Source organism: Panulirus ornatus, chromosome 34 (genome assembly GCF_036320965.1).
Source record: "Panulirus ornatus isolate Po-2019 chromosome 34, ASM3632096v1, whole genome shotgun sequence".
Taxonomy (NCBI): domain Eukaryota; kingdom Metazoa; phylum Arthropoda; class Malacostraca; order Decapoda; family Palinuridae; genus Panulirus; species Panulirus ornatus.
In genome coordinates this window covers 8195109-8209955 of record NC_092257.1, presented here as the reverse complement: position 1 = coordinate 8209955, position 14847 = coordinate 8195109, and the positions used below count along the sequence as shown (strand labels likewise).

Sequence of the window (14847 nt, the reverse complement as noted above, 5' to 3'; positions counted from 1 at the left end):
GCACACATTATTATTGAGATAACCATCTTCTGTGGTTCTCACACGAACTCAGGGAGTACATTTACGGTCCTGGTGTGTTTTGTGACCTGTGAGAAGAAGAGGTTGAGCCAGGTCTTATTTCGGTGCAGCTGTTCTCGCTCTGCCTTTATTGTCTTTTCCTTTAGATCATATTTTATTGCTGTGGCTGCCTCTTCTATTTGGTAGTGAGGACATTTTTGCTATTTTGCTGGGTATTTTGTCCATGTGTGGTTCTTTTCTGAGCTTAGTGAGCAGATCGTTTCTCATATTCCTCTGTGGTGTGGGCATCAACTGCTTAACAGTTATAGCAAGTGATTAGAGAGATGAATTGCTCCGGATCAATGTAATGGCCGGGGATGCGTAGACAGCATAGTCTGAGTCCATCCTGGCTGGCTTGATTAGCCATATCTACCGAGTCAGACTGGATTTCGTATGTTCGATCTCGGGAATTTAGATACACCGGAGACACTTTGTCGAGATCTGATGTCTCTCTATGTACATCTCTGATATGTTGCAGATCTTATGGTCCTGTAGTGATCTGATGTTCTGGAGACGTCTGGAGGACACTGGACTGTACATCCCTCTTTATCCAACGCTCGGGTGACTTTGTTGCTGACCATTGAATCATATGATTTGGCTTTACTGAAGGTAAAGCTCTGCTCCACCATAGCTGTCTGTAATGTCCAGAGGATGTATGTTCCATCGAGCGAGAAGTTCTAGTAATCTGGTTCTTCTTTCCTTCTGACTTTGGCCATTGTTAGAATTTACATCAGCTTCGTTTTTCACTTTTCCTGTAAGCCAGTTGACTTGTATCAAGGAAGTAAAGTGTACTTGTTGTTGCCAAGATGGTTCTAACACAAACTTATGTCAGCTAGATAAAGGCTAGAGCTTGTGTGACCCACACTGTCGTGAATAGAGTTTGAAAAGAACCACACGGGGCCGAGCACTTCACGACTAGGAATAATGCCGAGAAAAAACAAGGGGAGACTAAGTGTTTTGAGCCAAAAGCAGATTGAGGATTGGTCTGACGAGATGGGACTGGTCAGAGGTCATGAAACATCTAATATGAATCAACTTTATATCATCCTATATAGATAGTGACCTACTGGTGTCTGACTAGGACCCTTTGTGACCTCTGTAATCCTTTAACGATACAGCTCACAGGATGAACATAGGGTACCAGGGTTAACACCACCACAAATTAAACACATCCATCGCTCGCTGCTACGGCCAGCGAGAGAGTCAGGGTGTGGCGTGGATGGCCTCTGACCCAAGTCATAAGAATCACATGCCAGTGATGTCGAGGGTGTGGTAATGATTCATTCGTAGAGTGTGAAGTGAAGATGCGTTGGTCGAAGGTAAGGTTTATGGAAGATGTGATAAAGCTGGGTATGGTGGCGTCATTCTGATCATGTAGTCACGTGAAAAGGAGTGAGGAGGGGGACATAATACCTTCACAAGCGAACAGTCACACTCACACCATATCATTCCTCCCACTCCAGTGCTTGAGATGCAAGCACTGGTCTGAGCTGTCACGTGGTACGTTGATATCCAAGACTCACTGAGTCTGTTGGTGGAAAATGTGTCACATTCACTTAAACCCGATGTTGTCCTAGTGTCGTCTTCAGCCACAGCTTTCACATCGACACCTCATCTTTAAATTTACGGTCAGGTTGGGAAGCCTTGACGACATATTAGCTTTTAGTCGCTGTGGGGAGGAGAGTGAGAGACATCTTGCTGTCCCTCTACAACGAAATCCCAAGTTGATGGTCAGTAAATACAAAATTTATATCATTTATTTCTATTGTCATTATGATTATTTTTTTCTTGCTCTCGAGTGGGTAATTTTTTGTTTTTCTTTTGTAATTAAGATTTCTTTATGAGTTCTGAATGATGTGCAATAAGCTGTGTTCACAATCAGGTACGATGATAATATCTCTCTTTAGTCTAATTAAATCTGGGCCAGGGCAGGGAAGTAGAAAGCCACTGAAGTGCTGGCTGACTGCACCGCTGCCACTCCCTAGCACTGATTCTATGGTTGAGAGTAAAATGCTTGGTGTGAGATCCATGTTGTCGAGTGCCATGCGTGAGATGGGGTGAGTGTGTGTTTGTGGAGTGAGTGCCCACGACCCATGTGTATGTGAAGCAAAAAGGAAAGAAAGCAATTTGGCTCAAGGAAGGGAAACTGACAGCCACTGTAGTGTTGGGTCACTGCTCCGCCGTCATTAACTCTCCCGGTAGCCAGGAGGGTTGTAACCCCCCCTTCCCCCTCCCCTGGATTGTTTGGGGGGGGAGGGGGGAGGGATTGTGTGTAAACAGAGGCAGACATAAGCGCTATTTTTGTTTATGTCTCCACACGTAAATCCACAACCACACACACTCGCTGCATAAAGCATTGTAGTTGCACGCCATGATTGCCACACGTAATCCCTGTTCTACCCACGATGAGGCTAATGGCTTGTCTGTGTCTTCTGTGCCATTACCTGTGCTGCACAGCCGTGAGGCGCAAAAGTACGATTTGTTTTTACAGGAATAATGGTGAGATTACGAGCCAGGGTCTGTGAACTGTGGTATATTCTCAGCTGCACTGGAGTTTATACAGTGGGAGTGAGACGTTAGGCAAGTGCTGAAGTGTCAGTTCCACAGGTCAGGTGCTGGCAGAGGCATGTCTAACACTGCCAGCTACACATGTCAGGCACTGGTAGTCATGCAGCAGGAGGTCAGGTGCTGGCAGTGATGCGGCAGTTAAAGGACTGGTAATTAGGTAGGAGCCTAGGCATCAGAAAGCAGGGAGGAGATCATCCCGGGCCAGTCAGATAGACGCTTAGATAATGTTAGTCAGGTAAGTGGGTCAGGTAGAAGTAGTCAGGCAAGAGGTAGTCAGGCAGAGGTAGTCAGGCAAGAGGTAAGGCAGTTATATTAAGGTAGGAGGTCATGAAGTGGTGGCAAGGTAGGAGGAAAGAGAGCGCCCGTTAAGGAGAAGGTCAGGAGGCAAGAATCAGGGAGGAGTTGAGGCAGTGGTAACCAGTAGGAGGAAGAGGTGAAGAAGTGACAACAGGAGGCTGGACAGTAACAACAGTCAGCAGAGTTGAAACACAACCAGTCCGCCAGGAGGGGAGGTAGTTGCCGTGTTAGGTAGACCAGACTGCGGTACGCCAGGTAACACCGGTCATGCGGAAGGTCATTTCAGAGATGAGGTTAAGGCTAAAGGCAGCCAGCAGGGTTGGAACTGTGGTAGTCCGAGGTGAAGAAGTCTTATAGTGTCCCTTGGGCGGGTGTATAACCTTCATTCTTCTTTAACACTTCCACGTATACTTAGCGAAGGAGGAAGAGGACGCATTTTCATTCTCATCTACCATCTCCATCCCTGGATATTTTAATCTCCATAGAGGAGAGTACACTTTCTTGTTGCAAGTACATTTGATTCCATGAAAGAGGAACCTCAAGCCTTTCCATGCTAATGAAAATGGTGGAGAACAATACCCATCCATGTTAATCGAAGGGATATCTCAGTCCCCTTCAGTAGCGCAGTGTCCTACCAAAATCATGTGTTGGAGGAATAATTTTGCTTTCTTTTTATACTTGTTCGCGTAGTAGCGCCAGGAACCGACGAAGGCTGGCCTCATTTCCTCACATCTACTTTCTAGGTATAATGTACAATATGAGAAACTTGAGACCCCCAAATCCACAGCCAAGACACACAGACTTTTGCATGATTTCCCCCAACCGCTCCATGTACTCTGGTTCAACCCAGTGACAGTGTGTCTCTCGTTTGTTCTGTTCCATGAACGCCGCACACCTCCTGCATATCCAGACTCCGATCGCTCAAAGCATCTTGCATCTCATCTTTCCTCCTCCTCCGTGGTTTCCTCGTCCTCCTTGTTACCTGCGTTTATGACACGTATACCCCCCATGATCAACCTCTCCTTACTCATCCTCTCCATATGTCCAAACCATTTTAACACATTCTCTTCGCCTCGCTCATGCATTGTCTTCTTACCACGACACCTGTTTCTTTATCCATTATTTCTTATTCGATCGACCCTCCTCACAACACATGTCCTAAAATATTTGATTTCCAACACATCCAGCCTCTTCCGTACTTTTTTGATCTCAGACCTCTGATCCATTCAACACCTTCGGGACTAATATGCCAACAAACATGCCCATCTATGCCCTCACAGACAATGACCTTTCTCTTTACCCCCACCTCATCCAACCTTTGGCTTTCTTTTGCTCTCATGGTTCAATCCTCTGCCATATCTGCTCCCTGGTATCTGACACATTCTACTTCCTCCAGGTTCTCTGCATTCAAACCAGTCTGTCTCTCTCCAGAGCTGAACTTAATAACTGTTTTTTTTCAACAACAACAGCAACAGCAACAACAACAACAACAACGATAACAAAACTCCTGCAGGTTATCATTCGAATCTGCCACCAGAAACGTGTCATCAGCAAACAGCAACAGACTCGCCTCTTATGCTTCCCCACCCCTAACAGGCTGCAAACTTGTCTATCCAAATTCCGCCCTCACAACCCCATCTGGAAAACAGATTAAATAGCTTAGTTCTCTTCATACAAAGTCCACACTGCTTCTGGTAGCTTTCCACTCATTTTTATCTTAGGGACTGCGTTGTTTGTCGCTGGCAATTACTAACTTGCAGTATAACCTTCGTCATAACTTGAGGAGTGTAAATCAGACGATAATGAAACTTTACGCCGTTAATTCCTAGCATTTAAAGAACTGAGTAACTTAAGGCCCATAACTCGAGTTGGATTTTGCCTGAGTAAGGCCCTAAATAAGTCAGCCTAACCTGGAATTTAACCTTGGTTGTAACTTGAAAATTCCATCGTTGGCCATGAGACTTAATAAAGGTGTTTTCGATATTTTCCTCTGCCAATAACCGCGCTGCACTGCAGGCGATGTAAGCGTTCCAGGATCACTCTCCTGGTTATTACTGATGATGATGATGATGATGATGATGGTGATGATGATGGTGATGATGATGATGATGATGATGATGATGGTGATGATGATGATGATGGTGATGATGATGATGATGTTGATGATGGTGAAGATATTGATGATGATGATGATGATGATGATGATGATGATGATGATGATGATGGTGATGATGATGATGATGGTGATGATGATGATGATGGTGATGATGATGATGATGTTGATGATGGTGAAGATATTGATGATGATGATGATGATGATGGTGATGGTGATGATGATGATGATGATGATGATGGTGATGATGATGATGATGATGATGATGGTGATGATGATGATGGTGATGATGATGATGATGGTGATGATGATGATGATGATGATGATGATGGTGATGATGGTGATGATGATGATGGTGATGATGATGATGATGATGGTGATGATGGTGATGGTGATGATGATGATGATGGTGATGATGATGATGATGATGATGATGGTGATGATGATGATGATGGTGATGATGATGATGATGATGGTGATGATGATGATGATGGTGATGATGATGATGATGATGATGATGGTGATGATGATGATGGTGATGATGATGATGATGATGATGATGATGATGATGATGATGTGATGATGATGATGATGATGATGATGATGATGATGATGGTGATGATGATGATGATGATGGTGATGATGATGGTGATGATGATGATGATGATGGTGATGATGGTGATGATGATGATGATGATGATGATGATGATGGTGATGATGATGATGATGGTGATGATGATGATGATGATGATGATGATGATGATGGTGATGATGATGATGATGATGATGATGATGATGATGATGATGATGATGATGATGATGATGATGATGATGATGATGATGATGATGATGTTGATGATGGTGATGATGATGATGTGATGATGTGATGATGATGATGATGATGTGATGATGATGATGATGGTGATGATGATGATGATGATGATGATGATGATGATGATGATGATGATGATGGTGATGATGATGATGATGATGATGATGATGATGATGGTGATGATGATGATGATGATGGTGATGATGATGATGATGGTGATGATGATGATGATGATGATGATGATGATGATGATGATGATGATGATGATGATGATGATGATGATGATGATGATGATGATGATGGTGATGATGATGATGATGATGATGATGATGATGATGATGATGATGATGATGATGATGATGATGATGATGATGATGATGATGATGATGATGATGATGATGGTGATGATGATGATGATGATGATGATGATGGTGATGATGATGATGATGATGATGATGATGATGATGGTGATGATGATGATGATGATGTGATGATGATGATGATGATGATGATGATGATGATGATGGTGATGATGATGATGATGATGGTGATGATGATGATGATGATGATGATGATGGTGATGATGATGATGATGATGATGATGATGATGATGATGATGATGATGATGATGATGATGATGGTGATGATGATGATGATGATGATGATGATGATGATGATGATGATGATGATGATGATGATGGTGATGATGATGATGATGATGATGATGATGATGATGATGATGATGATGTGATGATGATGATGATGATGTGATGATGATGATGATGATGGTGATGATGATGATGGTGATGGTGATGATGATGATGGTGATGATGATGATGATGATGGTGATGATGATGATGATGATGGTGATGGTGATGATGATGATGATGATGATGATGATGTGATGATGATGATGATGATGGTGATGATGATGATGGTAATGGTGATGATGATGATGATGGTGATGATGATGATGGTGATGATGATGATGATGATGATGATGATGATGATGGCTGCTGACCGTGATGGCTATGCGGGTGTTGGCGATGGCGAAGATGACTGTGAGTCGTGTCAATGGGTATTAATGAGAGTGATGAGGGCTTGTGATAATAGGTGAGGGATGATGATAGTGGCGATGATGACGGCAAGTGTTGGTGATAACGATGAGTTGATAAGTAATGAGTAAAATGGGAAAGACTGTGTTGAGACACGACATAGGTTAACCATCACAACAGTAGATACACCGTCACTTGGTACTGAGAATGTGAGAGCAACACAGAGTAAAAGAGAGGAGAGGAGATGGCAAGGCTATACACTGGAGACTCAGGCATAGACCATCCATTAACCTGAAAGCTACTTATTTTGACAGATGGGTAGTGAGGAAGGAGTGAGACACGAGCTGGTAATCAATACTCAATTCTCAGCTTTCCGACTCATGTCTTTCTCCTGTTGAGACGACACTGAGGACTTAATCCTGAGCAACATCTTGTGTCTCATTGTTACCTCACTACTTTGTCAACACGCTTCAGAACGACACACTTCAGGTACACTGGACGTCACTTAGCTGACTCTCTGCCTCCACTTCCTCTCTCTTTCCAAGTGCAATTATTCCAAGAAATGAAGCACACGTTTAGAAAGAGACTTTGCATATCATATTGGGAAATGATTTAATAAAAGGATGAGTATCTGCTATGGGTTATCTTCTAGTTTGCTGATGTGCTCCCCATCACCAGGCACCTCCAAACTTCTATCAAGCGGAAGGTCAACTTATAACTGATCCTTAGAGCCTCCATTTGGCACTTCCAAACTTATAAAAGAGGGGGGGAGGGGTTCAAATCATAACAGATCCCTATAGCCTCCATACGAAGTTCACCCACCGCCCTCAGGTAGTCTTAGCCACTGCACGCCCTGAGCACGCAAGACTTCACTACAAAGCTCACCCCTCCCGTCACCACTCCTGAGCCTCAGCTCCTCCATCCTCGGTCTCCTAACTCTCAACATGAGGGTGATTCCGACCCTCACCCCACCACCCTAAAGCCTCACCACTGGGGTAACTACCTTTCCCAAACCTTCGGAGACTGAAAACGGAGATGATCCTCCACCTCACAACCTTCTTAAGAATAGAAAACGCGAGTCTTAACACTGACAGTCGAGCCATCTACCTGGTCAGTGATAGTTAATGAACCACGTACCCACATATCCTGAAATTATCTTAACACGAAAGACGAAGATTTAGGACTAGTAGACTTACCTGACGTGGCACGTGAACTCATATGTTTCTCTGCAAGGAAGTGAATACACTTGTGTCAAGGCGACCCAACACAGTAAATGATATGCTACGTTATTTTGTCTATATCAAAAATGTCCCATCATGAGTAGGCGTTTCTTATGAGTATTCGACACCAGTTTAAACGACGATCTCCCACTGGATATCAAACAAAGCTCCAGTGGTATAGCAAGATGCCAGCCAGGAACACAGTGAACAGCATTGCCCTGGTGGTCACGTCCAGGGAGACCATACTTGAAGTGGAGGCGGTTGTGGAATGTGAAACGACGCCAGTAAGGCTAGTAAATCACTGAGGCCCGGTGTATGGGCGGACCTGAGCGGCTACTACGGTGGGTCGAGTGACTAGATTACCCTCTTAATCACAACGTCTATTAACTTGTCAAGTCTTGCGAGAGAAAACAAACGATAAAATGTACCTTTAGCCCGGCGGTGCTCGTAGCTTTGTAATGTTGTTCTGAATAACACGATGAAAAAATGGTGGATTATAATTCTAATCGGTTGACTTCTCTTTCGATATTCTTAGCAAGAGCAGTAGTGGTGGGAGTTATGAAGATCACGAAAACGTGGCGTTAATAAACGTAAAGATAAGTGAAATGGCGACCATTACAATTACAAAAAAACTTTTCAAATCGTATCAAAATTAAGAAAAATCTTCTCAGCTTTGGAAGTTAGAAGTTCTCAACGTATATAATGATTTGTGTGTGTGTGTGTGTGTGTGTGTGTGTATGTGTGTGTGTGTGTTGTTTTCACTCACATCTCTATCGCCTTATGTAATACCGTACTACGAAGAACTATTGCTCCAAATTACGTTTCATTTACTCTTCATCTGTTTTCCCCACATCACACCATCATTGCAGAACATGAAACTCAATACTCATAGCTACGAGCGCCGCCTGGCTGTAGGACTACTACCTTTCCAAGGAAACAGTGGGAGGGGAGGGGCAGTGTTGGCGCACCGCCTGATGCTGGTGTGCGGCCAAGACCGGATCGCGTGCTAGGAATGGCGTCCCGTTATGGACCTTCAGTGCCGCGAAACAGTGAGGTGCAGCACGCGACTCGTGCCTGGCCACCCCTCACCCACGACCCGAGGCCCTCCCTCCCATCACCACGCCACCTGCAGCAGCTCTCACTGGATCACGGAGACTTGCTCATTACGTCACCACACGTGGGTCACGTGGATGACCTTATCAAGCCATTTTTTTTTCACTATTGTCAATTGTTAGTATAGAGTGCTAGGGAACTAACTGCTGAGAAGGGGAGAGGATACTAGTTACGTGTAGATAATGAAGCAAGTTGTTAATCGGAGATGTGTAGGTCATCAGGAGGAAGGTGACACATCAGACTGCAGAGAGCAAGGCCAGAAGTAAGGAGAGAACATCGACAGTTGAAAAGGTGGTTTGATATATCCTCACCCACCACCCGAGCCTCAGTAGAATCCCCCATCATTGTACACCATCCAGTGCTGCACAACAGTGGGAGTAGCAGGCTTACCGTGTCGAGATGTTTACTTTCTCACCTCGTCAAGCCGCCCTCGGGAACTGGTATCCACCATGGTAGCCATAGGAGCACGACCAGATCCCTACCCCAAGAAACACACGAAGGAGGGAACACCCACGCCAGCCCGAGGGCCGACACTAGATGTTACAGACAGGCTGACCGATCTTAACCTGTGCTCTTGATCACATCCTGTAAAGGGAATGGGTCAAGGTTAGGGCTTTCACGGCGCACGCCTCGAGATACCGGTAGGAAAGCCCCAACCCTCTGAGAGCACTTGCGCTCTCCTGACACCATGCACCATGCCAGTTCAGAATAACTGACGTGACCCGCGCGTAGTCTTTACCGGTAAGACGTCCGGGGTACCGTTATAGCTGCACTTGGGTTCGTATGCAGTTGAGAGTGCAAAGCAAACTCCATAGACTTGGGCGTCGATGATTATTGTCCCTGTACTTTTAGAAGCCACAGTGTCTGGCTTCCTGAAGGATCCTGCAATGGCAATACGAGACTCACAATCCACATCGTATCTCTTCTGTCTCAACCGGCCAGCCACAGCGGTACTGATGCTGTCGTGCCTTTTAACCCCACCCCCGTGGGCGTACCTGAGCAATAAGCCGGAGAGTACAGGGCTTGTGACATATGTCACAGAGGACGGAGATTTCGGGTCGGCCTCTTGCAGCCCTAGCGGGAGTAGGTAACGTACCAGTCCCTCACCTGGCCTTCACGTAGTCATCGCTCGTGAGAAGACGGGTTCCACTGGTGACCCATCTGCTTACCTGGGGTACGGCCGCAGATGGAGCGAGACCTATCCTATCACAGGTGCTGACTAGGTTCGACCTTCATGCACGATGGCGTTCGTTTTTATTGCTCGCCTGCCGACAAGCAATGCATGCGGGGCCCGACCAACTCTGTAATTTCTTCCTAATTACAGGTTCCCGTACCACTGCCTGAATTACGGGGTCAGACGAGGTGAGCAATTTTTCGAAATCCTCTGCTGAGGTTATAGAGGAGGTCTGGTGATACTAGACAGCCCCTCTTTAAGCAGGGAACTGTAAGACCGTCGCCTGCCTCCTGCTCCAACGAGAACACCGAGGTACTTGTAGTCGTCCTCAGTATCTATACAGCCGATATCGCTGCCCAAGACTTCGAACGTCCTTGTTCTTATTGACATACCAAGTCTTGCGTTTGCCATCGACCTCCATGCTGAGGGTTCAACACATTCCTGGGTTCACCTGAACGCCACCCGACGCGAGAGTCTCTGTCATGATGTTAATTGTTTTCTGCAGACCAGCTGCCGTCTGCGCCGCCAGAACCAGGTCATCCCTTACAGTAGATCACCCTGGGTCACGCGGATGACCTTACACATCACCCCATAGAGTAGATCATCCTGGGTCACAAGAACGTGTGCACAATGTCACCATCAAGATCACTCTAGCCTGCGTCATGTTTACGTCCTCACTACATACCACCTGCAGCATCTCACCCTGAGGAACATCACGTCACCAACAGCTGCAGCTCCCTGAGTTATAGCGACGTCCATCATTACATCACCAGCCATGGGTACACCTTCATGCCATTGGAAATCCGTCATTCTGGAGTTGAAATTCGGTACCACAACCACCTTATGGTCGTCCGAGCTTATACAGACCACTAGAAGAACAAGCCCAATTCCAACAATCATGAACATTATCAACAGCCTTAGATGTGTGTGTAAAGATTCCCTGTCAGCCTCTATCCTCGTTATTATCCTGATGTCTATCAACATTCTTTGTGGAAAGACTGTTTGACACTCTGTTGTAGTCTTGATGTCTAAATTGTATGTATGTCTGTTTACACGTCCAGCGTTTGGCTGCATTTACATTCAGTAAACCGGATAACACACGATGGTTTCAGAGTAGATTGGAGAGGATCTGGAGAAAGTGGACTGCTAAATACCTGGGAGTGGACTTGGCGGTGGATGGAACCATTGGCAATGAAGTAAGACATCTAATGGAAGAGATCGCTAAAGTCCTGGCTGGACTGTGAGTAGATGTGTGTATGTGTTTGTAAGGGTGAAGGTAAGTATGTCCAACGATGTAGTAGTCCCATCAGTGTTGTATGAATGTGAATCGTGGGCCCTGTGTGCTGAATATTAGGAGAGGTTAGACATGTTGGAAATGAAGTGGCTGAGGACAATATGTGGTGTAGGGAACGGTAGTTTAAGAGTGAGGTATGGTAGTGTAAGGGTGAGGTGTGGTAGTTTAAGAGTGAGGTATGGTAGTGTAAGGGTGAGGTGTGGTAGTGTAAGAGTGAGGTGTGGTAGTGTAAGAGCGAGGTGTGGTAGTGTAAGAGTGAGGTTTAGTAGTGTAAGAGTGAGGTGTGGTAGTGTAAGAGTGAGGTATGGTAGTGTAAGGGTGAGGTGTGGTAGTGTAAGAGTGAGGTGTGGTAGTGTAAGAGTGAGGTGTGGTAGTGTAAGAGCAAGATGTGGTAGTGTAAGAGTGAGGTGTAGTAGTGTAAGAGTGAGGTGTGGTAGTGTAAGAGTGAGGTGTGATAGTGTAAGAGTGAAGTGTGGTAGTGTAAGAGTGAGGTGCGGTAGTGTAAGAGTGAGGTGCGGTAGTAAGTGCAATGCAGTGCGCTGAAATGGTTCGGACATATAGCGAGGATGAGCGATAAGAGGATGACTAAGAAAGTTAACGTGTCAGAAGCTGAGGGAAGGAAGGAGAACGGGAGCACCAAGAGGGAGATGGAAGGATGGAATGAAAGTGAGGTTTTGAGGCCGTAACATTCATAAGGGTTAAAGGCGTATATGAGAAAGAAGGAATTTGACCAATATGGTACAGTGAACTAAACTATGGCGTGTGCCTAATGAAGTGGTAATGGTAAGCCATAGAATCCTGTGGGGCTTAGCTGTGGATGGTGTCCTATGGTTTCGGTGCAATATACATGAAAGTGAGTGTTTGTAAATAAGGCCATTTTCCTTCTGTTCCTGGTTACACCTCGCTAAGATAGGAGAAGTATGTGTGTATATAAAACAGAGTCACATTTAGAGAATAAGAGTAGAATATAGACATGTTTGCAAGGATACCAAGAGATAATGAGTGAAATATGAGCGAGAAATGAAAGGCATTTAGGGAAGCAAAAAGAAAAAAGGCTACCGTGCCGGAATGATGTGCGTGGCGTGCGTAAGGCGGGATGTGGACATATGAGACTTGGTTGTGAGTGATGGGATGAGGGAAATGAACTGACGGTAAAAGAGGAAAATATCTATGACGGTATGTGCAGGGAAGGAGTACAAATGACTGGGAGGTGTACAAGAGAAATTGATAGAAGGTTGAGAGTGAAAGAGGAAAATATCTATGGACGGTATCTGCAGGAAGGAGTACAAATGACTGGGAGGTGTACAAGAGAAATTGATAGGAAGTTAAGAGGAATGTACTGAAGGTGAAAAAACAGGGCAATTGAGAGATGGGGTTGGAATGTATCGATGAGACTGAGGGAGAATAGAAATATATTTTGGACAGCGAACGTGAGGACAAATGAGAGTTAGAGTGAGGGGTACAGATGGCAAAGTCGTAACAGGCAAAGAATAGGTGCTAGAGTTGAAATGACTATTAGTTAGGGCTGTCGTATGTGTTGAAGATGGTGTGGCAGAGGCACCGCGTTTTGGACGTGCTGGTATGTGGAGTGTGAGAGTCATGGTGAGTGGCTTCATGAAATTCGAAAACCATGAATAAGAGGAAATGTGGCGAAACAGCAGAAGAAGAATTTCCGGTGAGCTTCTCTGTAAAGGAAGTGACAATGTTGTTGTTTGGTGGTTAGTCAGGCTTTTCAGTGTATGTATGGCCTAAAGTGAGGTGCCGAAGGACTGGCAGAATGAATGCATAGTGTCCCTATATAAAGGCAAGAGGAACAAAAGTGAATGCACAAATTACGGAAGTATAAGTCCACTGAGTGTAACTAGTTGATTGTATTGAAGAATTGTGATTGGCAGGTACAGAGCATCAAACTAGAGAGGAATAATGTGAATTCAGGAGTGGTAGAGGACATGTGGACCAGCTTCTTGAAAAAGATATTATTCATGAGGCGTACTTGGAGAAGGGGGATGCGCTAATAGGATTTATTCACCTGGGAAAAGCATATGATACTTGACAGAGTTATCTTGTGGAAGATGTGAATATATATGGTGATTGGTAAAGCTGCTAAATGCTTCGAGTTTTCGCCGGGAAAGAAAAGCGTTAGTAAGGATATGAAGGAAAAGGGGTGAATGGTTCCAAGTAAAGGCAAGTCTGCATCAAGGGTGTCACCACAGCTGTCTGATTTATATATGGACGAGGTGAGTGGTGAGTGAGGGAAGTGCAAAGTCCTTGGAGCGAAGAACGGGTCTTCATACACTTTGATGGTGGAGCCTGAGACATGAGGCAGTTTCTATTTGCTGATGACGCGGCTCTGGTGGTATACTCGTGAAACTCCAGAAGCTGAGGTCTAAGTTTGGGAGAGTGTGTGAAAGGAGGACGTTGAGAGTTCATGTAAACAAAAGTAATTTCAATATTGAGATATAACAGAGACAAATTAGGATGGTATGAGTATTGAACGAAGAGGATCTGAAGGGAATGGAATGCTTTAGGTACATGGGACGTGGCAGTGGATGGCATCATTGGGGTTGATGAGTCATAGAGCATGATAAGAGAGAGGGATAAGGGGCTGGGAACACTGAGAGGTGCGTGTAAATGGAGAAGACAGTATTAGGGTAAGAATGGATGTCTAGGAAAAGATGAACGAATTAAAAATGAAATGCCTGAGGACAAAATGTGATGAGAAACGACTTGATAGTGTAAGAAACGACAGAAGTGTGGTGAGGAGAAGCTGTAAGCGCAGTTTAATTGAGAGAGCCGACGAGGGTTTGCTGATTTTGCTTACACATAATCATGAAGATGGTCGAAGAAATTTCGATCGGATAAGATGCTTATGTGAGAAGGAGAGGAGGCACAAGGCGAGGAAACACCGAGAAGAAGCAGAAGGGATGGAGTGAGAGAGATTTTGAGGTATTGGGGTGTGATCATTCAGGAGGATGGAAGGCGGGCATTAAAAAGAATGAACAGGTTCGATATGGCATCCACGGGACGACTTTCTGTCACTGGGCTGAACTAGGGCATGTGAAGTGGTCAGGACAAATCACGGAAAGCTCTTTGGGGACTGACTCTGGATAGGGTGCTCTGTGGG

At 45.0% G+C, this 14847-nt stretch overlaps 1 protein-coding gene across 1 annotated transcript in view; it reads left to right on the top strand.

Moving 5' to 3' along the window:
* Window positions 1-14847, top strand: part of LOC139759720 (cell adhesion molecule Dscam1-like) — a 206320-nt gene that overhangs the window by 17181 nt on the left and 174292 nt on the right. The window lies entirely within an intron of this gene.